This window comes from Podarcis tiliguerta (genome assembly GCF_965153285.1).
Source record: "Podarcis tiliguerta genome assembly, chromosome: 5".
NCBI lineage: Eukaryota > Metazoa > Chordata > Lepidosauria > Squamata > Lacertidae > Podarcis > Podarcis tiliguerta.
The window spans coordinates 24,971,914-24,998,459 of NC_139538.1; the positions used below are offsets into that span (position 1 = coordinate 24,971,914).

General features: G+C 41.6%; 1 long non-coding RNA gene across 1 annotated transcript; it reads right to left on the reverse strand.

The window, feature by feature from the left end:
- Window positions 1-21,152: 21,152 nt before the first annotated feature.
- LOC310678752 lies at window positions 21,153-26,324 on the reverse strand. Its single transcript, XR_014511935.1, has 3 exons — window positions 26,004-26,324; window positions 21,984-22,070; window positions 21,153-21,230 (listed from the first exon to the last, which is right to left on the reverse strand). It is a non-coding gene; the product is annotated as an uncharacterized lncRNA (long non-coding RNA).
- Window positions 26,325-26,546: the final 222 nt, after the last annotated feature.

Genomic DNA, 26,546 nt, shown 5'->3' on the forward strand with positions numbered 1-26,546 from the left:
CATGTTAAAACAGTGGGAGTAAAAAACAGAGAAATCCCTCTTTCGGACATTATTCACACAGAATAAAGCATTGTTCTTATCCTTCTTAGCAGCAGAAAGGGGGGATCTTGAAAGATTCAAATGGCTCTGAAGATAGTAAAAGAGCACTCTGAAAAAGGTTGTGCTCATGAATATTCAAGAGTTATGAAACCAGCACCAGTTTCTAAAGAAAAGAAAAGATGAAATGCGTTTGTTTCTGAATAAGAGTAATAAACAGCTTATTGTATGCCCTGACCTTAACAAGAAAGCACCACATTAAGACCCCTTCAAAACATGGTCCTATATTCAACACCATATATATATAAAAAAAATATTTTAGAGCTGCAGTGGCTAATTTATCAATGCTACCACACAATACGTTTGGTTCATTTGACTGCAATGATTTGATTAATAAATGTAATTAAGCTAAGAGGCGATCCTAACTCCCTGAACTTGGCCACAGGAAGCCATAAGGGTATGGCAGAGGTGGTTGTCTGGTGACTGATCACAGTGGAAGACCTTGAGGGTCTCAGATTTCAGTGGAACCCTGAGTAATGCCAAAAGGTTACACCCTATGCCTCTCACGCTCCATTCCTTAATCATAGTTGCGGCATCCTCTGCGGTGCCCCTGAGGCTTCCATGCCTAGTGTGACTGAACCAGCCACACTCCTTTAAATCCACCTCTGCCACTCACCTCTGCTGGTGGGGCAGCTCAGTCACAAAGGAGGCCCCTGCTGCCCCTGTAGAAAGCACAGCAGTGGAGAGACTATCAGTGGGGGATCTCAAGTTAATGGAGCAGGGCAAGGGTGGGAGAAAGCAGCCCACCATCCAATGGACCCAAAGTTTTTCAGCTGCCCTGAGTGGGGTCCAGTCAAGGCCCCCAGCTATGCTAGTTTTAAGCTGGTATTGTGACACGGGTGGGGCAGGTAACTCTCACTTCTGCCCTGAAATGGCTTGGGATATAGTAGTGGATCTGCTGTTCCAGTGTTCACCAGCTGTAGTTCGGACAGCTCTGTAAAACATTTTTATTATCTAAAATAAACATGCCCTTAGTGAATTGGGCAACTCTCACTGAAGAGGAATTTAACTGTAAGTACTTGTAATAAAATCTTCACCTTCTCAAAAAAGAGTTGGGAGCATAAGTATATTCTAAAAAGGTTCACATTATTATACACAAAAGCACACACATATTTGTTTAATTCATGGGCACATCCATTCAGATTTAAGCTACTAATTAAAGTTATGGCCTAAATTGCATTAATTAGGCGACATCCCTAATACACATACAAACCAGTGCTAAAATAATATGCTTTATTTTAAGGTTGCCAGCTATCAAGAACAAAACAGCACACAATATTCTAAGCAGTTTACAAGTATTTCAAACAAAACACAGTAAGCACAATAAAATATTACAAATAAATAAATATTACAAATAAAGATAAAACCACACCCTCACAGTATATTTCACCACTAAAATAACACAACAACTGAACCCATTATTAAATGTTGGTTTATATAAGATATGCATGTATTAAGTATGTCACCTAATTAATGCAATTTGGACAATTAATTGGTAAATTAATAGCTTGCATTTGCATATCTGGCAATCAGACAACTGCTAAAGGCACAGGTGCAGCATCTGGTGAAAAGTTGGCAACCCTGATTGTTTTTCTTCTGCATGGCTTTGAGCCAGTTACATAAAAACCCAACCAACCAAACAAACTCTTTTCTCCAGTACTCTCAGGTCCAACCCAAACAAGGTTCTGTTTTCATTTGAATTCTTCCTAGATCAAATATCAGCAATCCGTAATTTTCCTATTCTACTGTGTTCTTTGTAGAGACAGGCATCAATGCAAGCCCAAGCACACGAATTTCTCTGAGACTTACACAAAGGAGAAGCTAGTGGTACCAAGAAGTGAGTTGGGTGCATATGTATATGAGAGTGGGCTTCCTTTTGTCACACACAGAGGATTCTATAGCCACCCCCTATCACACTTGCAGTTACACTCGTGCACTCAGCTATGCCTACTTCTTAAGAGTAGGAGCAGTCTATTGCAATGATGCCAAGTGTCTTACACCATGGAGATTAGCATCACCACCTTCTTACTGCTGCACTGTGATTGGGCTGCCATCATACCTTACACACAACCTATCTTACAAAGACATCAAATGAGCTGCTCATGTCCATTCACACGAATGTGTTGACAGTAGGGTTAGGGGTGAAATTGTATTATTACATCCCAGTTCCCATTTAAACCTACCTAAACAGCACTTCCTGAAACAGTATGTGGACCAAAACACAGATATCCTTCAATAGTTTCACTTCTCTGAATTTTGAAATGCAGTTCTCCAGCCAAGTAATGTATACCGCACACACACACACCAAGCATATACTATGGTAGAACATGAATTAAAAATGGATATCTCTTAGTGAAACTAGCATACAAAACTTCATTTAGGGGAAACTGATGGGCGAAGATGTGTATATTAGGTAAAACTGCACAGAAAAATGTGTACGTTACGAGAAATTCACTAAAATACTAGTTAATTTTCATCAGAACTTTAAAAAAAAACCAACAACACCTACAAACTGATGTGGAAATATGGAGAAAGAACCTTTGAAATTGGAAGAATTAGAATGGGAGAGAAACAGAAATTGACAGATTCACCCATCCCTAACTGACAGGCAGTCATGTTCAAAAAGAGACAGGTGTCCTGTACTTGAAAGCTGCTTCTGGGTAGGTATTTGTCATGGGGTCAGTGCTGCTCATGCATGGAAGTTTCTTGCAGCATCCATACGACGTCATCAGCATAAAAATGTCAGCCCTCCCTCCCGCCCCCATTTAATCAGGATGGCCATTTTCTGCAAAAACAAAAACTAACATACAAAATCCCTGTTGTCAATGGCTTAGTGACCCATTGTCAGGCTGCTGCCAGCAACTCCCATGGCCAGTTACCCAGGAACATACAGAGACAAGGAAATGTTTCTTACCGTCCACTTTTTATTCAGTATTTACAGAGAACCCAGCCTCTTGCATAATGGCATTGAATATAGAACCCAGCCTCTTGCATAATGGCATTGTCCCGAGTGAATCTCCACCCTGCATCTTTTCCACTTCCTCATTCATCAATTTCATCGTCTCTTCTACAGGTGCTGAAGTGCCCTCTGTCTTTGAGCTCTTTGCTCTCCTACTTTCTAGACTCACTGGGTTCTGGGAGAGGAGAGGGGTGGGTCTGGAATGCTTTCTAAAGACACTGTGTCAGTCAGCTGTTGCCCCCCTGGTGCTTCCTCTCCCTCCTCCTCCTCTCCCATTTCCCAGCTTTCCCCCTCATCTGCCTCTCAGCTGCGACCTCCTGCAAAAACCACTGTTGTAAATCTATACTGTCTTCTTCTTCCTCCTCCCTGAAAGTGTCAGGATGGGGAGCCGGTCTCCACCATTCCTCCTCTGCCCAGTCCCTGATACCCATTTGCAATATTAAGTCCCTGTCTGGGAGCACTCTTAATAGTGGACACTATGTTGGGTTGACAGTGCTCACTTGACCTCCCAATCAGCTCAGGAAGGGGAGGGGGAGGCAGTGGGAAGGTTGGCGTGGTGCAAACACACCAAAAGGGGGAGCGGATTGCCTCTGCCAGAGCATTTGCACTGCATTGACCCCACCACTGCTGCACTCCTCCTGGTAAGTGGCAGACTCAACTTTCAGGTGAGCACCACCACTTTATCACACTGTTCACTACTGGCATGAGGGCATCAGAGGGACCTCGGGTGGTACTTTGTCAGTGGGCCTCTTCTTATCTGAGTGAGCCCCAGAACTACCCTAGTCACTACTGGACACCTGGGAGGTACGAAATTAGTTTTCCATGAAGCCCATGATGCATCATTGCTCTGGGACACTGGCAAATCTTCAGATAGTGGCTCCTAGATGATGACTAGATCCAGCTGCCCAAGGATTTTGCATGACACCAAGCTTGATAACAACCACTAGACTCGCAAGATATATTTAGTTTTTCTGAAGAAGAAGTGGAATAAATGTAGTTCAGTAGAGTGATGGCATGAAGAGAGTATGCTGTGAATCAGGGGGACCCAGGTTCAAATTTTTCCATAGAGAAGCACACTCTCATCTCAGCCTTAGTCCCACCCATTCTGTAATATATATGGCCAATAATATCTGTATGCTATTATAGACTACTGAGATAATATATGGGAATATAGGTGCCAGCTCCTGGGGGACGAGGCACTTTGTGTCCCAACCTGATTTTTCTTAGGGGGCTGGGCCCCCTCAGTCATCTTGAGAAGTTGGTGCCTCTGTATGGGAAAGCATACATTTATGTAGAGTTTTACTGCTTTCAAAATTTAAAATATTAGCCTCCAATGTAGCTGTTTGGTCATCTGGTGTATGGTCAACATCTGGAGCTGGACGTTAGCTTTCTCTCTTTGATTTCCATAAAGCCTGCTATTATTCAGTATACAGTTCTGAAACTGATTGTTGAAATGGATTGCTGATTATTTTTAAAGCAATGCAATATTTATTCATTTCTGGTTTAAATTTACACATAATCAAGTATTGGTTCTTTCTAACGCACCTTTTATTGGTTTTGAAAATATTTTTATGAAAAGGAGAAAGCCAATAAATTTCACAGAAATTTATTAGGATGAGAGGAGCTCTCTTTTTGGAAGCCAGAGAACACAAGTGTGATCAATAGCCTTCACATGGTCATCAGAAGCTGTCCTCTCAGTCTTGCTTCAGAAATGCCTGCCCTTGTACCAGGGAAGGTGTTTTAGGGATGCCAGTGTCAGGAGCTCAGCCTACACATGAGTAGCACCCTAGCAGAGACAACAATCCCATGACTGCAAACATGGAGCAGGAATTCTAACAGCCAGGTGTGCCCTTCCACCCCCATGAACTTGGAACACAGGAAACTGCCTTATACCTAAGTAAAGCCATTGGTCCCTCTAGCTCAACATAGTCTACAGTGTCTGGCAGTGGCTCTCCTGGATTTCAGACAGGGGTCACCCCTAGCCACACCTTGAGATGCCAGGGATCAGTTTAAAGCAGATGTGCTACCACTTTGCTACAGCCCCTCTTCTGCATATCAAGGCTATTTGACACCCATGTGTGGCAGGATTGCTTTAGTATTCAATGCACATGTGCAAGATAGGCTCATGCCTCTTTCAGTATTCAAAACGCTTATTTCCTTCAGGGTTGGCCCAAGACATATTGCTGCTTCTGGCAAAGGGCAAAATGACATCAACTTCCAGTGGCGTAGCGTGTGTTGCCAGTGACCAGGGCTACGTGGAGGAGCGGGTGAGTGGGAGGGAAACGAATGGAGTACACATGAGCATTCAACTGCCTAACAGCATCCACATCACCCAGGAGATCACAGCCACAGAGATAAGAATAGAAGAGTTGTTCTGTTGCCTGGAGAGGTCATTTCCTGGTTTGCATGGAGAAGCCGTTTTCAACAGAATCCAGCAATGAAAGTGTGCAGCTGTATTGAGGCAGTGTTGAAATTTTGCATCTCTAAAAATTTTGCACCAGGGGCAACTGTCCCCAATGCTACACCACTGTCATCTTCTCCCACCCCTACATAGAAGTTGACCAGTTTGGCAGCTCATGATGATAGTGATTAACAACAACAACAACAACAACAACTAATTGCCTTTTACAATGGTCCCAAGGCAATGTGTAAAAGATATAAAACAGCTGGAAAACTGTTTAAAATAGCACAAAAATATCAGTTTAAAACAATACAAAATAAATACCTTTGGCAGATATTTATTCATCCATTTGGGAAAGGATGTCAGAACAAAAATGTCTTCATATCTTGACAGGAATGCTGTTCCACAGAGCAGAGGCAACCATACTGAAAGCCCTGCTCCAAGCTGCAGTTGAATCTTACCTCAACACCAGATAGTTGGACTGCAGCACTGCACCTGACAAGCAAGCACCCCACAACAGTCTCCCAGCTGCCACTCTTCCACTGCCTCACTCTGCCTAACAGTAAACTGGGCCCTGATTTCCTGTCATTCCCCCTAAAAGGCCCTCAAGGTGGCTCACACAAGAGTACTTAAAATACAAATTCACAATAAAACAGCAGCAGCATAATAATAAAGGAAAGAGCATAATTAAAACCCACAAAACAGAGTCAGATAAAAATCAATCAAGATAGCAAGACTAAAGCTCAATTCAAATCAATAAGAAACATGTGTAATCTTAGATGAAACCATTTGAGTGTTCTTGTTTTAAAAGAAGTAAAGTGTCCATTTTGCCTGCGAGACTTTCCAGGATCCAGTTTGCCTCAGGTTTTCTTCTGCTTTTGTACAGGTAACATATTCTCTTCCTTTTAATTTCAGTTATTTAATTATGTTGGCTTATTAAACAGTGTTGTTTATTTTAAGCAGTTAAATTGGCTTCTTGGTATTGCTGCGCGCAATATTGTATTTTTTAATTTAACAAAATGTATACAGCAGCCCCTGTATAAAACCCCTGTTTTGCGTGGGGGTCATGTTCCCAGTCATTGCATGCCTCGGCGGAGCACGCATAAGCCTGCTCTGCCCCATCATGCCCTCTTCTGGGTCCAAAAATGGTGCATGTGTGCACAGTCATGCGTTCTTTGAATGTGCACAAAATGTATATGCCTGTATCCCTCTTGATTGTACTAAACCCTCTCTGCAGTTTACAAAAAAGCGTTAAAATAATCAATAAAAGACTGTTAAAAACAGGTATTTAGAAACATTCAAAACATTCAAAAGATAATTAAAACCAAGAATAGATGAAAATAGATGGGTATATAATTAGTTGAATATTCCACAGTAAAATCATGAGCTTTAAATCCCAGAATCGGTGTCAACTCCTCCTCATAAACGTCAGGGACAAGAAGAACCACTCTTTTATTTTTGTCTAATAGAAGATTGAAACTGCTCCACTGCTATTCTATGTTATACCTGGCACAGATAGAATATGTTGGCAGTGGTAATAGCACTTATTTATTTAAAATGATATCCTATTTTTCCACTATAGAAGTCTTCAAGGCAGTTTGCAACCAATTTTTTTTAACCCAATGGATTATTTTAAAATTTTATTAATATTAATATTAATGTTATTATTGTATTATTATTATTATTATTATTATTATTATCCAAAACTAAACCATTGATACAGGTAAAACAACAGTACAGACACAACAAGGCACTTGATGTTGCTTGCTATTTAAAGCTTTGGTCAACAGAATGGACTTGGCAATGCAGTTGAATTTTTTGTGAGAGGGAATTTCAGGGTTGCGGCTCCTTGCTGCTGCCTTCATCCATTAGACATCCATGCAACCTTCCATGGTGGGGGCAGATGGAGAAGGGCCTCTGATGACGATCTTAACTGATGGGTAGGCTGATTTTCGAAGTACCCTGAACGACACTATTACTAGTGGTAGTAGATACAATAGTGGTAGTGTTAACGGCAGCAGCAATTTCCTCAATACTAGTTAGTTACTAACCTTGCTCCTGCAACTGAAGCAGATTTTGAGGACTGGGCTGTTATTCATTAAAAGAAAGTTGAGCCTCCCAGACTTGCAACAGATCTTGTTCTTCCCTACATCAAGCCACCATGAAGGGGGGGGGGACTGGAAGTATGTTGGACATGCCAATAAATTAATGATAAATTATTAAAGCATGATTGGAAATATTGCCATTTTTCACAGCTGTCACTTTACGTATAAAAGCATCAGCACATTAAACTAGTTACTGCTTTTTCATAATTGAGACTTTAGCTCCAAGCTGTGCCCTCCAGCTTTTCATTAATCACTAGGACTGAAGTTCAAGCACAATGACAGCTTAGAAGGCATTAAATGGGCAAAGTATTTTCCAGGTACTGCTAGGAAAGGCCTTTTAGTCCTCTAATCCTCGGCTAATTGTTTTTCAAAGTCTCTAAACAAAATCTGCTCCTGTCGTCTCTTAGTGACAGAATTACCAGCGGCCTGCCTTCTCTCTTTATCTTGGGCATGCTTTCTCTAGCTGCAAAATCGACTGAGTGCCTATTTGTTGGTTCCATAGAACAGGTGCAAAAGGACTGCGATATGTAAAACTGTAACTGATACTTAACCAAGGAAACATTGATTAGACTGGCTGGGAAACAATACTTCCTGACTACTTACTCTAATCATACCATTTAATTTGTCATAAAAGAAGCAAGATGACTTGAGTGCTTCTCTCTCTCTCTCTCTCTCTCTCTCTCTCTCTCTCTGTGTGTGTGTGTGTGTGTCTGCACACACACACACACACAGTTTGCTTCCTTCCATTTGCTAGTAGAGGAAACCCATTCATTTGGGCAACCTTCATTTGACTATTTACTCACAAAATACACGCAGTATACACCACCGAGCAATAAGGCTTCGACTGTACTCTCATGTTTGGTTTCATTCAACACTCTCCCTCTCTCTCCCTCTCTGTAAAGGGCTGTAGATCAGAATTTAATGGATGTGCCAAAACATTCTTCCTTTTGTATAACAAATTATCAAGTGCATTGAGATTCATTAATTATGTCATCTAATTGGATTGAGGCAGGTGCAAAATACCTCAGATGAAGTGGTCACTGGCAGGAAGGCCTCAGTGCAAGCTTTTCTATTAGAAACCAGCATGTCTCCAGACTCATGGAATTACTTTCTACTTATTGATTAATGGCCATAATTTATTACAGTGCAGAAGATCTTGCATTGAGTTAAATGTGTGATTAATCAATTTTCCATCAAATTATGAACAGCCGCACAGTTGCCAGAAAGAAAATACCAAGTGAATTTTTCCCATGGCGTTGAGAATATAAGGTATGAGGACTTCTGCTTGAGGAGAACTAATAGCTGTCTATCACATGTATAATATTTCCTGCCACACTGATAAATGCTTAGCCCCACAAACAGGCCACAGGTAGGCGTGATTGAGAGACCACCAAATACAGTTTGTTAGCTGTCCTTCATCTATAATGAAATATTCCTTAAACCCATTTCAAAACAATTTATTAATGCAAAATGCATTTCTGCCTTCAGCCGGAAATATATCATTGTTAAGTCAACAATATTATATTATAAACTGATAATTGATATTGCAGGAAAGAAGTGGGGGGGGGGGATCCCTAGGCAATGTAGAGATGAATTTGAGATTTCTGTGTACAGTAGCTCATTTTTATTTTCCATCAGAAACACAGACTTATAACTAATTGATGTCACTTCCAATCGGCTAAAAATTCACATTACATGGGTACCATGGGAATACTTGATACTGGGGCCAGTTGATGTTAAGATGGTCCCATGGCACCTCAGTGCCTCTTATTCTAAAGAAGCAACAAGCTCCCTACCGCTACTTAAACTGTGCCCACTGTAATGTTTCATTAATTCTCCAAGGGGCTCTCCACCTCCATTACAATGCAGTTTACAGCACTCTCTAAACACGGAGATTGACAAACAGTGTAATAGAACCTATTAAGGATGTCTTTTCTTTAAAAGCATTAAAAATGCCACACACATCCACACTGAAGACATAGGAAATCAGTGTACAAAAACACTCTATGGCAATCTAGACTTATGAATCAACAAACCATATAGACTTCAGTATAATCTCTGGCACGGACTTTTTGGAAGTCTTGCATCCCTCTGAAACACAGTATTTGAAAGTTCCATTGAAAACCAATGGTCCTTCGTTTCAAGTCATCTGCATGACTGAAGTTAAGCACCCCTTAGTTTCAGTGAACGTAATTGTGTGAGAGGGGTACTGTTACGTCTTAACGTCCCTGGGGAATATGAACATGTATTTTAACTTGCTTTGAATTTTGCCCAGCAAAATAAATCAAAGTTCACTTTTTTGGTTTTATTTAATGAAATGTATATAACTCTCACTAGAGCAAATGCCCACTAAGAGGCTTACAATAGGCAATCTAAAATATTCATTAAAATACTAATAAGAAATAGAAAAGCAAACATTAAAACAATTTAAAAGTATAAAATAAACCCTGTGATTTTAAAACACTGTTACTAAAATAATGTGCTAATATTACATGTCTGGGTAGGCTTGCTTGAACAGAAAAGATTTTAGCAGGTGTCAAAGACAATACAGTAAAGGTTTCTGCCTAGAAATCTAGAACGTTTATGTGTTTTTAGTTTATTGCTGCTTATAATTTTCTGAATGTTTTGATTGTTTTTACTAATAATGTACTTTTTTGTTCTTTTTGTAAATTGCCTTGGTTTTTTAAAAAACAACAACAATTGAGCAGTATATAATTTTTATGAAATCAGTCAATCAAATAATAGCAGTTCCAAACTGTGTCTCTTAGTATATACGTAGGAGCTATGGTGTGTACAAAGATTTACCCATTGCTGATGAATGTTCTGCAACCAGCATGAAGAATCAGCCCAAGAAGCTCTTGCAGGAACTTGAACTATGCACTAGTGTCTGTTTGCAATACTTGGTTATTTTATCTCAAGACTCATCCCACGGTTCCTTCCCCAGCAGTCTAGGGCATCTTGTCTCTCTTTGCTCCTCTCTCTTCATTTCTCTGTGTCTTATGGGAGACCAGGAGGAGGAAAGCTCCTTACAGCAGGAGGTGGAGACTCCTTGGCTTCTTCAGCAGCCTGCCTCCACTCTGTCTCCTGGCCCGCCTCCTCTCCTGCCTCTCCTGGACAGCCCTCTGCCCCAGCCTCTCCCTGCTCACTAAACCCTGTTACCTCTTCATCTTCCAACACCTCCTCCTCCCAGTCTGTTCCCTCTTCTCTCTCCATCTTCTCATTGTCATCCCACCACTAATTCCCTGGCTCTGAGTCTTCTTCCCCTGGGAGTTCCCCAACTGGTACCGCCCCCCACTCCTCTGCGTCCAGCCAGTCCATGACACAGGCCCTGCTTCACAAGTGTTCTTATCTGGATGAAACGTCCTTGATGTCTGGCAATGCCTCTTCCTTGTCTGCATGGGGGACAAAGAGAGCTGTGCATGGAAACTAGCTCATTGTACAAAGGTAGAATTTGCTTTCTTTCTTTTTTTCTCTTTTATAAATAACTTTTTATTAATTTACAACAAAAACAAATCATACATTATTTTCACATCCAAATTTTCACAAAGTCTTTCTTTTCTGGACTTCCTTCAGCTTTTCCGTAAATCTTTCGTAGTCATTATTAGTTTACGCATTTCTTATATTTGTATTGTCATTATTTTAACCTTTTTTTCTCTCTATTCCCTTTAAGCAATACCTCTCGCATTTCACAGTGCTTTTTAAAATCCCTCTAGCGTTATTTGGCCCTCACTTATACTCTCCAGATATTCAACAAATTTTCCCCAGTCTTCTGTGAACTTTTGGTCTCTTAAGTATCTAATCTTCTCAGTCATTTTAACCAACTCATTACTTCACACTTTTCTGCCTTTATCCAAACCACCAATTGCAAAGTGGCCCTCTGACAGTTGTCCAGGTGGGAATGGACAAAAAGTGCTGTAAAAAGTTATCCACCCCAGGGCTGAGATATCTAACTCTGTCTTTAGCTCCCCAAAATTCAGCTCTGTGTAGCAGTTGGCCTAAAACCTTGTCAGAAAAAATATACGTATATTCAAAGCTGGAATCACTAGTTCCTTTCCTTTATGTACTATGGAAAAACATTCAAAGTGTAAAGTTTTAGTAAATGATTGTTTAATGGCAAAAAATGGCATGCTCATATTAATCTTTCATCACAAATAAGACCCAAATATCTGAAATATTTCACTTGCTCAGTCACCTAGCTACCAAGTAGCCATTTACTTTTCTGTGATGTATTTTGGAGTTGTTGATGTTGTTAATGCTAACTGCTTCTCCCAGCATAGGGATTTGCTGTTCCTCGTTGATCACTTTTGGCCCCTAAACATTTTTTCTTTTAGGGGAAAAAAGCACTGATAGAGACAATGTTATTTCAATGAAAGCAACATTATTTCTATTGACAAAAGAGCAGAGTGAGACTTCAAATGTGAGAAAAGTTGGTATTAAATCCATAAAAAAAACACAACAGACCGGCGACTTCTTGTGTTCTTGTGTCTGTACATCAATTATCCGCTCCAAAGGGAATGTCCGGTCTCACCTGATTTGCACTTGGGGATTAAGATTAGGAACACTCCAAGCCTTGTTTGGACTGCCTGGTTCATGCTAATGCTGGAAAACTAAGAGTCCTATTCAAAAAGAAATATTTGGCTTGCTTCCCTCCAATTCACATTATCGTTACTCAAGGGAAGTATCTAATGCTTTTCCCTACATAAGTTGTTCTTGTGTGACATCTATTAAGCGTGTGTTTCCATACCCCAGTGCACCTAGTTTTGTGAACACTTCACTTTTAAGCACCTCCGAGATGTACAGCTCTGAAAAAAGGGCATCGAGTCAGATGCTAAATAGGCCTGCATAGCTCTGAGGTATATAATGCACATATTCATCAAAAGCCTTTGAACAAATCATTAAAAAGTGGAGAACTACAAGTTACTAGTGCCCTGGGAGAAGCAAAAATTACATGCCGTCCACTCAAGTGAGTAATTGCCGGAGCATACAGTAAGGCAGTGTATGAAGTACAGCAGCTTATCTATGAAGTGGAAACCTTTGGCCCATCACACCACACACGGATATGTGTCCCTGGAGGAACAGGCTTGTATGTGGGTATCTGTAGAGTCTCTGCCAGACTTCAGAAACATTTTTGTGGCAGCTGAACATTGTAAAACACGTGCAATATTTATTTGATTTGAGGCTGGGATTTAGAATGATTACTTCAACAAAGGGTGTAATCACCTCTTCTCCACTGGTGTTTTAAGAAGCAGTCCAAGAAATCCAATCATGTTCTCATAAGCTGAAGACTAATTTGCACTGCTGAACTGAGCTAAAATTACTGGGTTAACCAAAGCAGGTCTACATAGGGCATTGGTCTGACTTGGTGCAAGGCAGCCTCCTATAGGGAAGTTTTAAATGTTTGATGTTTTATTGTGCTCTTAATATTCTGTTGTGAGCCACCCAGAGTGGCTGGGGAAATCCAGTGAGATGGGTGGGGTATAAATAAAATTTTTTTGTTGTTGTTCCTTATGTTCCAGTGGCTTTTTTCCCAAATGGCTGCATGCTGTCCAGTACCTCATGCAGACACCAGGGCTTTCCCAGCCCTGCCTCTCACTGATGAAGTACATAGAGATTTGTGCACATGTTTCGATTGTATGTTGGATGGGATTTGAGACATCCTTATGTAAAAAAGGTAAAGGACCCCTGACAGTTAAGTCCAGTCACAGGCAACTCATCTCACTTTACAGGCCAAGGGAGCAGGCATTTGTCCACAGACAGGTCATGTGGCCAGCATGACTAAGCCGATTCTGGCGCAATAGAGCACCAAAACCAGGGCAGCACATGGAAACGCCATTTACCTTCCTGCTGGAGCGGTACCTAGTTATCTACTTGCACTTTTTTGGTGTGTTTTCGAACTGCTAGGTTGGCAGGAGCTGGGACCAAGCAATGGGAGCTCACCCTGTTGCGGGGATTCGAACCTCTGACCTTCTGATCAGCAAGCCCAAGAGGCTCAGTGGTTTAGACCACAGCACCACCCACGTCCCTTCTCCTTACATAGTCTCAGCCTATTGTGGGGAGGAGGAATGGTTGTCACTGAGAACCACTGATCTCTGATAATTTCTATAAATGTTCCCTCATTTTCTGCAAGGATGTGGGTTGCCTGAGAAAAATTACTATGCAGATTAAGCTAATTTGCATTGGAAAATTTTCAGTTTGCATTGGAAAATTATCTGATGCCCAAGAGAGTGATCTAAATTAGCACCTTTATTTTACTTGTTATTTAGTTAGCAAAGTGAAACACTTTGAAACTAAACTCCCAAACTTGTCTTATGCAGTATTGCATTTGCACCAGGGGTGGGGTGGGGGAATCTGCCGTTGTTGGTGCTTTTCTGTCCTTCATACTATTCCTGTGAGGCATGGGATGGGATCACTGAGATTTATTTACTGAGCACTTCTGTTTTGGAGATTCCAGGGATGGGACTTGGTACCTTCTGCATTCAAAGCAGGTGGTCTGCCCCTATGGCACTACTTGCAACATTCCTGCTGCAATAGCTAAATAGAACCTCGGTGAACAGAGTAAGTGTACTTATTCAATGTATCTGCCGAGAACAAACGAGAATTTAATTATCACCTTGATGCCTTGTTCCTTGTGAGTTTCTCAGAGACATCTGATTGGCCTCTGCTGGAAACAACAGAATGCTCAACTAGATCCTGTCTGGTCTTACCAAGGCAATCTTTATGTCCTTATTGCAATATCTATCCAGCTAGAGGAACACCATTCTCCTACTTCTGTTGGCAGTTCACATGTCTCTTTTCACTTTGTCTCCACAATTTTAATGAGTGTGGTCACAGATGTTACAGTGGTCAAGGCCATTTCTTGGACACTGGTGCTCGCTGATAATAGGCTGAACATATTCTTAAATCAAAGTCTTAGCACTGACTTCTAAAGAAGATATGTTAACGTCAGTCACCAGAAGCAGCAAAGAATGAAATGAACATTTATTTGACTTATGTCCTATATGGCTTGGTGAGCTAATTAGTTGTCTCCTCTGAATATTTTTGAGAGGACTTTGTGCATACAGATATTCCAGAATGATGTGTACACACTAAAAACTGTTGAAAGCAATCTGTTCAGCAATGGAAACATGTGGGAGACAGATGAGCAAGAGTTACACAACTAATCTGCATATTCTAGTTAGACAAATTTGGCACTTTCATGAACAGAGACATAGTTTGTGTAGCTTGTGAGAGCTGAATGATTTCAGAGAAAATGTCTAACAATTCTTGAACTACTTTCATTTGTCTAACTAAACATTGAATTCTTTTTAAAAGTTATTATAATATGTGTGTGACAGGTCTTCTAGCATATGGCACACAGTATTTGTTTTAAGATCAAAAAAGTCAAGCTTTGCATCTGCTTTGTTTTGACCCTAGCTAGGTATTCATTCATTTGGAAACTCCTATTTAGTTAGAATTATACCACCAGTTAAGATTTTCAAATGAAAAAGGGTGAAGGTTATGACTCAATAACACCAACAGGCCAACTAAATGCAAAATACTGTGTCACATTTAGAATCACTGCGTATTAGCTTACCTACTAATACAAATCACCAGAAATTCATCCAATCCTGAAGGTCTGAGAGCACACCTGGAAAATGATATGACTTGAACCTTCTTCAGAGGACTGGAGCTATCCATGTGCTGAGATAAATGTATAGAGTAGGAGCATGACTATACCACTTCACCTGCCCCTGCTATAACACACCCCGTTGGCCACACCTCCTGAACATCCATGTGTTGAGCATTATTTCTGCAAATGCAACCTTATTCACAGAGGCTTCCCATTTTCAGACATTGTGCTCAGCATGCAGGTTTCCAAGGGCTAAACCAATAGGATGAGTTATGTCAGGATCGTGGCCAAGAAACACAATTCTACATTCTCCCTGTATATAGTCCAATGCATAGACAGCAATGTCCGAAGAGGTCTTTGGTCTGAAAGGAATTTTGTGGTAACCACCTGATGACATGATCAGTGCACAGATGGAAAAGTCAATAGCACATTTATATACGATGTGGAATATCCATGCTCGTAATCTCTCATGTTTTGCTTAATAACAACTTTGGAGAGGCAGTTGTTATTACAGTGGTACCTCTGGTTGCGAACGGGATCCATACTGGAGGCCCGTTCGCAACATGAGCAGAACGCAACCCGCAGTGGCGCATCTGCGCATGCACAGATTGCGATTCGCCGCTTCTGCACATGTGCGTGATGTCATTTTGCATGTCTGTGCTTGCGCGAGTGGTGAAACCTGGAAGTAACCCTTTCCGGTACGTCCAGGTTGCCACGGGACACAACCTGAAAAAACGTATCATGAAGCAAACATAACATGAGGTATGACTGTACACTGGAGGAGAGACTTTTAATCCTTCTGCCTGTGCCCATCAACCCCACTCCAAATGCTGCTATTTGCACTGAAAGGTAAAACAAACAGAGAGAGAGATGCCTGTATCACTTCCTCATAAGGCAAATAGCAGCTTATGGGTCACCCTGATACACAGTGAGATGATAAAAATAGCAGCAGCAACATGTCCACCAGCAATATGGGAGACATTAACCCTACTCTTTCCCATCCTGGCCCTGACTGGATTTGGAGGCTCGATGCCTTCTATTTACTGTAAAAATAGAAATGCAGGAAGTCCTGATTTCCGATCTCCCATGGATAGTTGTACCACTCTGCAGATTCAGGAGCTTGCAAAGGGACACCAGGGAAAGGACGGCCTCCGTGATATATAGAAGTTAAGCTGCTGGTGTGTGTTTGTTTTGTTTTTTGAGGTGTGGGGTATTGAAATGACTGTGGGAATGTTCAGGGATGCAGGAGAGGATATATTGTGTGATTATATCCTTATCCAACTTGTGTTAACAAGTTCCACAATTTCAGAAGAGAAACATTCCCCTCTTTTAAATTTGCAGCGGATGCGTTTGCTCAGGCTCGCTAAAGCCTCTATAATAACTGTTCTGGTATTTTCCCCTTATTCCCTCATAAAAGATAAGACACGACACAGTCTTCTACAAATGTATAAAAAAAGAGTTTACTCACATTCTGTTCACAATCAGATCCCAGAAGGCAGACTTAGCTTAGAAAAGTAACATACACTTGGAAACTATTCCATAAGAAGACAGTCCCTTTGGCCTCTCTTGGCTGGAAGCCAAGACGGCATCTTTGGCTAAGCAGATGTTGCTTCTTCGATGCATGTGGTGAAAGGGAGAGAGATGGCTGCCCTGCCCTGTGCTTTTTGTCATTACCTGCACAGGTGAGGCCACACCCACCTCTAGTCACATGCAGAGGAAGTCTGTCCCAGCCCAGAAGGAAACAGGAAGTTTACTTGCTGGCTGGACAAATATTCCTCCCCATGCGCAAACATGTTCACTCTAGGAATGTTGTACTTGACTGCTCCTGTGTTTCGCACCCCACAATGACCACCTTCAAATTATGATCAGAATAAAATATTGAATTGGTGCAAATGCTAGGCTGCAGGTGCAAATTCCTGCTTTGCAGGGGGTTGGACTAAATGATCCTCGGGTCCCTTCCAACTCTACAACTGCATGATTCTATGATATACGCAACACAAGAGACAGACTATGGCATACTGTTTGAGAATTTGTACCAGCAATTCTCAAACGGTAGGCCATAAAACAGCTAGTTGTGTGCTATGAGAAAAAGTAATAATTCAATAATTTAAAGTTCTGGGGGTAATTCATTAATTGTTCAGCTTTACTCCATTCTGTAGCAGCATTCCTGAAAGTACGTACCTTGGGAGAGTTCTAGGGGTGTGAACCTGGTCTCCATTAATGCCACGGCATTTTAAGAAGGGTAACATAAGACCTTAGGAAAGCTGGGCATACATTTTCAAAGGCAAGAAAAAGCATGTGTGGTTTTATGCTTCGTTTTCATGTTTCATTTGTATGCCCTCTGCATTTTTTTTTCATGTGGTTAATATCACTCAAGCATGGCTGATATTTTAGTAGTTCGACTTCATGTTATTTTTATACAAAATATACCCTTGAGGTAATTTCAATCATTCCCAACCTCAAACTGAATTTAATAATAAAAAATAGTCTATTGAATTAAACTGCATATGCTAAATGTTATCATTGGCACAAAGATTAATTTTCCCTGGGCAAAAATTAACAATTTAGGCTGCAATACAGCTACTGCTGCTTGTCTCTAGAAAGGAACAAATGGAAGCTAATGGAGTAGGGTTCATATACACAGCAATATCAGGAGATTAGCAGTGTGCAGCTAGCTCGAAACAAACAGTAAAGGAGGCTCATCAACAGTAAGCAAGGCCCTTAAAGCATAGTGTTCCTATTCCAGAGCTCCATAGGTGTTCTGATGCACTTCTGAAGCATCCATTTGAAGAGGCACATGTGGCGTATCCCCCATCATTCATGTGGATGGGTGAAGCTCTTTGTTTGCATCAGATTTCCCACATATACAAGAATAGCTGGGTCTGATTCAATATGGACAAATGGTTAAGTTCTCAGCCACTTTATGCGACACACTTTGACCAACGCTGAACATTGCGCAAAGGTCAGAAAGAGGGAGTAACTCATGGTTTGTCTTTCCCTTCGCAGGCACAGTTGAGGAACCTTCAGGAGATCACTTGGAGTGAGGCAGAGCAGAGAAGTCCCTTATGAAGTGGTGATAATAATCTGTGAATCCTAGGAAGTGATATTTCCTTGTGGGGTGTGTCATTGTAGTAGTGCTTGAACTTTAGCAGGGTTTATCTAGAGTTCTGGGGAGTGGAGGGTGGAATTACAGACCACAGGAATTCTTTTATCATTCTTCAGCTGGTGGCCTCATAACAGTGAAGGCAAGAAGTCTCTGGATGCTATTGAGGTTGCTTTTTATGGGAGAAAGCACTAACAAAATGCCTTAAGGTGCTGCAGCATACCCTCTGTGGTCTCCATCAGTTCTCCTCCTTCTTGGTCACCTGGGAATGGTCTCTTCTCAGCTGCATAGGCTTTGGCTTGGCTGTTGTGGGAGGTCTACAGCTGAGATCACTGAGAAAGGAGCAAGGGGAAGGATGAGGGTGAGCTGGCCCCTGTGGGCAGCACAGAACAGGAAAAAAATCCTATTTTGAACCAGGCAATAACAAACTTTGGCAATGTCAATAAATTCTGCCCGGACACTGAGGTCCAGCGCCGAGGGCCTTCTGGCAATTCTCTCACTGCAAGAAGTGAGGTTATAGGGAACCAGGCAGAGGGCCTTCTCAGTAGTGGCGCCTGCCCTGTGGAATGTCCTCCCACCAGATGTCAAGGAAATAAACAACTATCTGACTTTTAGAAGACATCTGAAGGCAGCCGTGTTTAGGGAAGTTTTTAATGTTTGAAATTTTATTCTGTTTAATATTCTTGTGGGAGTTGCCCAGAATGGCTGGGGAAACCCAGCCAGATGGGCGGGGTATAAATAAATTAATTATTATTATTATTATTATTATTATTATTATTATTATTATTATTATTATTATCAACAGCAACAACAACAACAGTGGGGAATCACCAGGGGCTTCATTAGTTTCACCATCTGAGCCATGAGGCCATTTTGGTCAAGCCACACACACTAGATGTCATATATTATGTCAGGTGTGTGGCAGGTAAAGATGTAGCTGGGCTGGAAGAAGGTTGGCAGGCACTGCAGGTCAGCTGCAGGTCAGCTGCAAAGCTTTGTGATCAAGCCCAGCAGATGAGCTGATAATTGAGGCTTCTGCACACAGTGCTGTGCAAAAATGGGTCCATCCAATGTCATTGTGGCATCAGGTGATTGGCAGTTAGATGACTACGCCCACCTGAGGCAGGGAGGATGAGGGTCTGGGTAACAGGCCCACCTCTGCCATAAATTCAGCCTTCAGAGTATATAAAATATCTTAATTAAAAATGAATGAATAAAAAATGACCCTTCCCCTCTGAGAGATGGCTGGTGCCAACTCTCATATATTGAAGACACCACCCAAAGACATACCTTTTCGCTTTGGCATTTGCTGGATAATCATGCCTGTGCCTGTTTGTTGTCATTATTTTACATTTCTCAGGTTGTTATGAAGAGTGATGTGTTATGTTTATTCCTGCTGTTTTACTATACGTGTTGTGTTTTAACTTTCCATGCAATCTGCTCTGGGATTGCTATCTTAATGAAGAGTGCGTAATAAATATTTTAAATAAATAAATAAAAACCTCTATTCTGAAATGTGGTGGGTTTATATTATGGTGGCTACCCAGATAAATCAGCAGATGAGAGCAATCACTTCCTGATATGTTTACCTACCTACGACAAAATAATAGCTTCCCCATCTCTGCTCACCAAATAAAGGCTATTTCGATGACGAGGAAGACAATTCATGTGCGAAGAGGCCTGAAATTCTTTGATGCTTCTTCTTTCCTTCTTCTTCCCTGAAGCCACACTGAGACCTTTTTGCACTGGGTGGAAGATCAGGAAGGACAACAGATATTCTCTCTCACACGTCTAGCTCTGCCACCCCACTACCACCATTTTGGTGGCTGCTGTCTAACCACCACCACCACACTGTGGGATGGATGAGGCTCCTGGCCTTGGCTCCTGGCCTTGGCTACTAGCAGTCTAGAAGCCCCAGTGCCACTTTGTCATTGTAGCAAAGTGGTTGACAGAGCCCCTGCAGGGCTGTGTGGGTTGCCCATACCTCATTCTGAGGAAGGCTCCTTCCTCTGGACAAGACACTGTGAAAGAGGTGGCCCTAGAGACCACCTGTGCTGCAGCAAGCACTGCTTAAGGTTTCATGGTCACAAAGAATCCTTCATAAGAACATAAAGAAAAGCCCCACTGGATCAGGCCAGAGGACCATCTAGACCAGCATCCTGTTCTCAATGTGGCCATCCGGATGCAAAACTGGAGTGCAACCAAGTGAAACATTGCCAGCTGAGAAGATGATTCTGGAGATATTTGTACACCTGCACTGCTGCCACTGATGTAGTGTCAGAAACTCAAGCAGCAGGAGGGGGGCCCTAGGAGCTGAAGAGATAAGTTCTGGGGGAAGTAGTGGCTGCAAGTCTGGTACAGTGTGAGGGACCCTGCTGAGGAGGGCTGCACTGAGGAAGAATGGTAGGAGCCTCCCCCTCCCCCTGCTCCTGATCAAGATCCTGAATCTTCCCAGGAGGAGGACAATATAGATCTGGAACAGTGGTTTGCCGAGCGACATAGTTCAGAAGGCAGAAGCTGGGAAATACTGGATGGGGAACAGCTGGAAGAAGAAACACTGGGAGAGAGAGGGTTAAAATATTCACTGTCTCTGGAAATCATTCATCTGCTCTCCCTACAGCCATGAATGGCTGAGAAAGTGGCAGAACAGAAAGCACACAAAACACAGAGGGTACAAGCTCAGGTTATAAGACAGAGAGGTAACATGGATTAATAGGGACATAAGGGGGTGGAATTCTTAATTGGGAGCACCACCATTTCTAGGAGATGGTTTCTTTGTTCTCTCACCCTGATTATTAAAGTTTCCCTTTCCTTGTTCTGCTTATCTACTACTTATCTACTGATTCCCTGAAGCCTGACATCTAGGCATCTACACTCACAGTCCATTTGACCTATGTTTTCTGTAGCATTAGATGGCATGGATCCACTGCATGTCTTACAACCACTGTGAGGTTACACTGGAATCAGAAACAGATAGAATTAACAAGCCACCATTTCATTTCATGAAGAAAGGTATTAGGTTAGAAACCAGAGATATTACTCAGTATGGACATAAGGGCTGTCATCCATACATAGAATCATATAATTGTGCAGTTGGAAAGGGACCGAATGGGCATCTAATCCAACCCCATGCAATGCAGGAACATTTGCAACTAGTTCTGCACTTCTGGTAAGACTTTATTTGCAATAGCCCAGCAACTGCTCAGACATGAGGCAACATGGGTGGCCCATTTAGATGCATGGGTGGGTTTCAAAGTAATGATGTACAGTACCACTGGGTACACATCCTTGGACTCACATAAAGTATATATTTGGATAGTGCCCACACTGCATGAAAGACAACTAGCAAACTAGGGGTATACTGAAGTCAACTAAAAATGGGGAACACATTGATTTAATGGTTATGACTTTCATTCAGGCTGCTTGACTGGTACAAAACAAATTGTACCCTTTGAAAGCAATATTTTATAGAGATGATTGTTGTGGGTACAGGTGATGAGGATACAGGGACTGAAGCAACCAGTGTACCTAAATCAGGATAAGTTGTTATTAATTGCCATCCAGTGCTTGGGCAAGTCTATGGGCATTATGGATTTTCATAGACATTTCCTATTCCAAATCAATCAAAATGTAATAATGCAACATGCAATAATGGGAATGAAAACAGGTAAGTTCAAAAAACAAACAATAGGAGATTCCGTTTTCCTTACATTCTGCAACAAGTACTTCCATGTAGCTGGCTCATCAAGGGTAATGGATGCAATAGCGAAGGTAACTTCATAATGAAACTGGTCAGGCTAGTAAATAATAATGAAACTAGTCAGAGTAGATGGAAGGGCTTTTTTTGTCTCATGTGACTGTACCATTTCCCAGACTCAAATTGTGTTTTCGGATTTTTACTGAAGATATAAAATTAGCTATGCAAACTTTTCTCAAGTGTTGAACGGATAATATTTGCTGCAAATATTTGGAAGATTACTCAGCGTTGCTTTTACATGCAACAGCTACAAGTCTGTGGAAAGAATTATTCCCCCCACCTACCCAACTTTGTAGAGACCCCCATGCCCATTGACATTTCTCTGTTTAATTGCAATTTAAATTGTGGTGTATTTCATTAGATCTCAGAATGGATTAGTATGCTCCATTAATTTAGTAGTTACATATTTAAAAGGTTTAACCCTTTATTTTACTAGTCTTACATGAATCTTGGGCTACAAATTTTAAAGAGCTTCTTCAGTTTTGGTAACTTCAGTGCTGTTGAAGGAGTGTTTGAGGGATCAGGCTTTAAATTACAAAAAAGTTTTGATATTTTGGGTGTTATGAAAGTTCTTCGCAGGAATTCAAGGCTGATATGGCCTATTCTTCTCTATTAAAATTATTAGATCACTATATATTCCATTCACATAATTTATATTCTTTTCTTCCTTACCTACATGGTTTATTTTTTATTTTTGCATATAATGCGCACTCACACTTTACATTGTGGATGCCCTTTGCGGGATTGTGCGTGGTGCTACAGTTCCCAGGGAACTTACTGGTAAACAGGGGCTGGCCTGCCTCTCAGTGTTATTATTGGAGGTTCACACCCAGCCTCAGTTAGTCAATTTACACTGCTGGGAGATGGGGCCAGTCCCATTATATATAGGGGGTGGAGCTGACAGTAGCCAGGTAGTTGGCTCAGGAGATTCACCCTCCCTACCCTCCCTTAGTTTAATGTTTTCTTGTTTGCAGGTTAACTTTTTCTTCCTGTGTAGCGGGTTCTGCTATAGTTTTTGACTGGTTGCTGTAGAAGGACAAGGAAGAAATTTTCCTGCACTGGCAGGTTTTGTCTTCCCCATAGCATTTCGTCACAACTTTGGTGGTTTATGCCCTTGGGTGGAATCCTTTATTCTTTCCTTTCCTATAATGGGGTGTGGGTGTGTGAAATGGTGACTCACCCCCCTGCGGTGGTGATTCCAGGGTCCCCTCTTAAAAGGGGTTATATAATGGGTGTCACTGGCCATAAACTGAAAGGTTGTCAGTGAACTACCCTGCGTGCGGGCATATGGACTGGGCTGCCTGCATACACATGCATCTTGCAGTGCACCCCCATATCCCCTTTACCCTGATGTGCCCCAGCTCCCCCAGCTGGGGGGCTGGGAGGGATACATGCCCGAGGCCAAAGCCAAGGTCTTCCTTTAAACTTCCCATTCAGTTGTGGCCTAATTTTAATTCCATAACTTGTTGTCAGAGTCTTTATTCCTTCCTTATGATCCCTGGGGGCTGGGGCTGTCGCGGCCTAGTAACGCAATAATAATAATTTTATTATTTGTATCCCGCCTATATTGGATGGGGTGGAGGTCTCCCTCTGCTCAGCCCAAAACAGTCCACTTCTCCAGCACAGCAATCCTCTCCTCTTTCCTCCTGCCAAAAGTGCAGGTGGATGGGACAGCCACTGGCAAGATTCCCACCAGTGCTAGCCCGTAGAAAGCCTCCCAAATTTGCATTCCAGTGAGGGGCTGAACTGGCCCAATATCCGCTAGATCCTGAGCTGATCTCACTCCCATCACTTGATGGCACTAGGCCAGACCTGGGTCCGGTCACTCTGACAGCTCTAGGCTGGCATAGCATGGAACAGAGGATTGTCTCCTTCCTCCACGCCTTCCATCCTAGCCAGCCAGTGTGAGTGACAGGGCTGTGGATGAGGTGGTAGCTGTTTGGCAGTGGGGACCCAGTTGTTCTGGAGGAAGTCCAGTCTGCATTTGGGAATGGCAAAGTTAAAGTAGTGTGCCAGCTGCACCCATTCCTTGAGATGCTTGATTTGGCCACAGCAGCACACAACCTTTGGTACAACCCGTTTGGATACAACATGTTCTACTGGGGTTGCCTTCAAAAAGTGCTCAGAAACATCAGCTGGCTCAAAAAGCTGCAGCCGGTTTGCTGACCAGGGCTGGTTATAGGGAACATATGACTCTTTTGTTGCAACAGCTCCACTGCATCTGAGGAAAGACCCCCTTCCTCAGTGTGGGATGGTGTGGGCATTCTGAAGGCTGTTTTATGGGCCAATAGGCAGCATTCCCTGGTCTAGGTAGCCAGTTGCATCCATGGTAACCACCAGCAATGACAATGGCCAGTGAGCCCTGCAGGAGGTAGATGGAGGGACACACAAACCACTGCCCCTCCTGACCCAACTCCTGGCTCATCATAGGTCTGTCCCTGTTGGTTGTGCTCAAGTGTTAAAGCATGTCCGGCAGGGGCATATTTGGCTCTCCTCACCCCCACCTTTGAATGGCAGGCACTTTCCTCCACCCCAGGCCAAATCAGAACCTTCGTATGAAACTCCCTGCAGTTTCCAAACAGGTTTGCCATGCGGAAGATAAACACAATTCCAAAACTCCCTTGGTGGTGTGGAAGGAGTCATATGATTCTTTGGATCCAGGCCATAATATACATTACTGGAAGTACAGAGGTTGTGCTTTTGGAAAACTGGCTTCTCTCTTTGTATTTTACACACTTAAAACTGCAATCCTGCGGAGCACTCAGCTGATTAACTCCCATTGCTATCAGTGGGGATAGAAAACTGCCTAGTTACGTACAGGATTGATGCAAATTATGATTTTCAATATATTTGTGGCTTTGGGAAAAGGTCATCAGATTTCCTTGGGAAATAGTATACTTTGAATAGAGTGATAAAATGTTAAAATAATATACAGATCTTCTACTGTTTTGGGCTGACTGGCTGAAAGTCTTCCACAGAGAACTGTAACAAAATTTGTTCAGAATATTTAATAAAATTGTTGTGGCTGCATGAACTGCTGTTTGGTTTATTTCTGTTAGGAAGAGTAAAATTTATTATTGTATGGGGGGATGTATTTGTATTGTGCGTAGATGAGGTCAGAACTGATTTAAGAAGTTCTGAGCAGGCATCACATATAGCAATGATATGTATTATTTTCATCCTCACCCCAACCCATATACTCATTCCTAAACACACCTGTTTGAAAAGGGGTTTATTGGTTTAGCATTTATTTTCACATACGGCATGCTTAGGATTTTAGGTTTACACAAAAGGGGCAGAGGAGGGAGCATAAAAAACAATCCTTCTATTCTATGGAGCAAGCTCAAGTAGAAAACATGTCAGATTTTTGTAATTATCTCATAATGGTTTTAGCCAACTTTGAATCCCCTGCAGAACCTTTTTTTTTAAAGTCTATTTTAGTTCTAAACCAAACAATAAATTTCAAAAGTTTGGTGTTCCTATAAATTTATACTGACATATATGCTATGAGCCTAACTGGAAATGCAAGGGAAGGTTGCTATGCAAATCATTAAGTGTCATCACAACATCAGTTTCCTTTTATAAAACATATGAATCCACAAGATGCAAATGGGTACTTTTGGGATGCTGAACTATCAATGTAAAATCTGACAGATGCACTGTGAATTTACCGCAAGCAAAAAAAAAAAGAACATTAAAAATATATAAGTAACACAGTTCTTTTGGGAATTTCTACAAGCGTACAAAAATCAAGAATCCAAAAATTAATATAATTCTGATTTTAGCTGCCCCTCATGTTAATTTGATGATTAGAGATGCCAAAAAATAGGAGATTCTCATTTGTTCATCTTCTGTCCATTGACATAAATTTCTGAAAGACTGCTAATGACGGAATAGCACTGTCCACTTTTTAAAAAATGTAATGATTAAAATTAATATGCAAAAGTCAACAAGTTAATGTTTCTGCACTTACCAAATACTAACCAATTCAATCATACTTTTTGCCATCTAAATTATTTGAAAACCCCATCTTTAGGACTTTCATTTTTTACTCTCCTGTCCCTTTTTTATCTGTTTTAGGGATTTGTTGTCTTTCAGTTTTGTGGGTGATTTGCACAGTGACTGGAAAGAGAAAAAGCAGGTTAAAAACAGGTTCAGATCATCATTAACACCACACCTCAGGAACAAGGTAGTACTGTACTTGAAAGTATTCAGTGCCAAATTAGATTGGCTCAGTTTCTTGATGATTATTTAAAAGTTTCACAAACTCAGTGCTAAACGCTTTATACTTTTATTACAGTGTAACATTCATGCAAAATAGTATGTTAGGATTAGAAAGCTGGGGAATAATGGATGAAAATGACAGAGTGCTGGGTTTGTTTGTTTGTTTTTTCAGTTCTAGGAGGGCATATACTCCTTGAAATTAATGTATCATACCAGCCCAAACCCGCCAAGCTGAAACTCTCATATGGGGAAGATAATGAACTTATACTTTGACTGTATTTCTGAAAGAGTA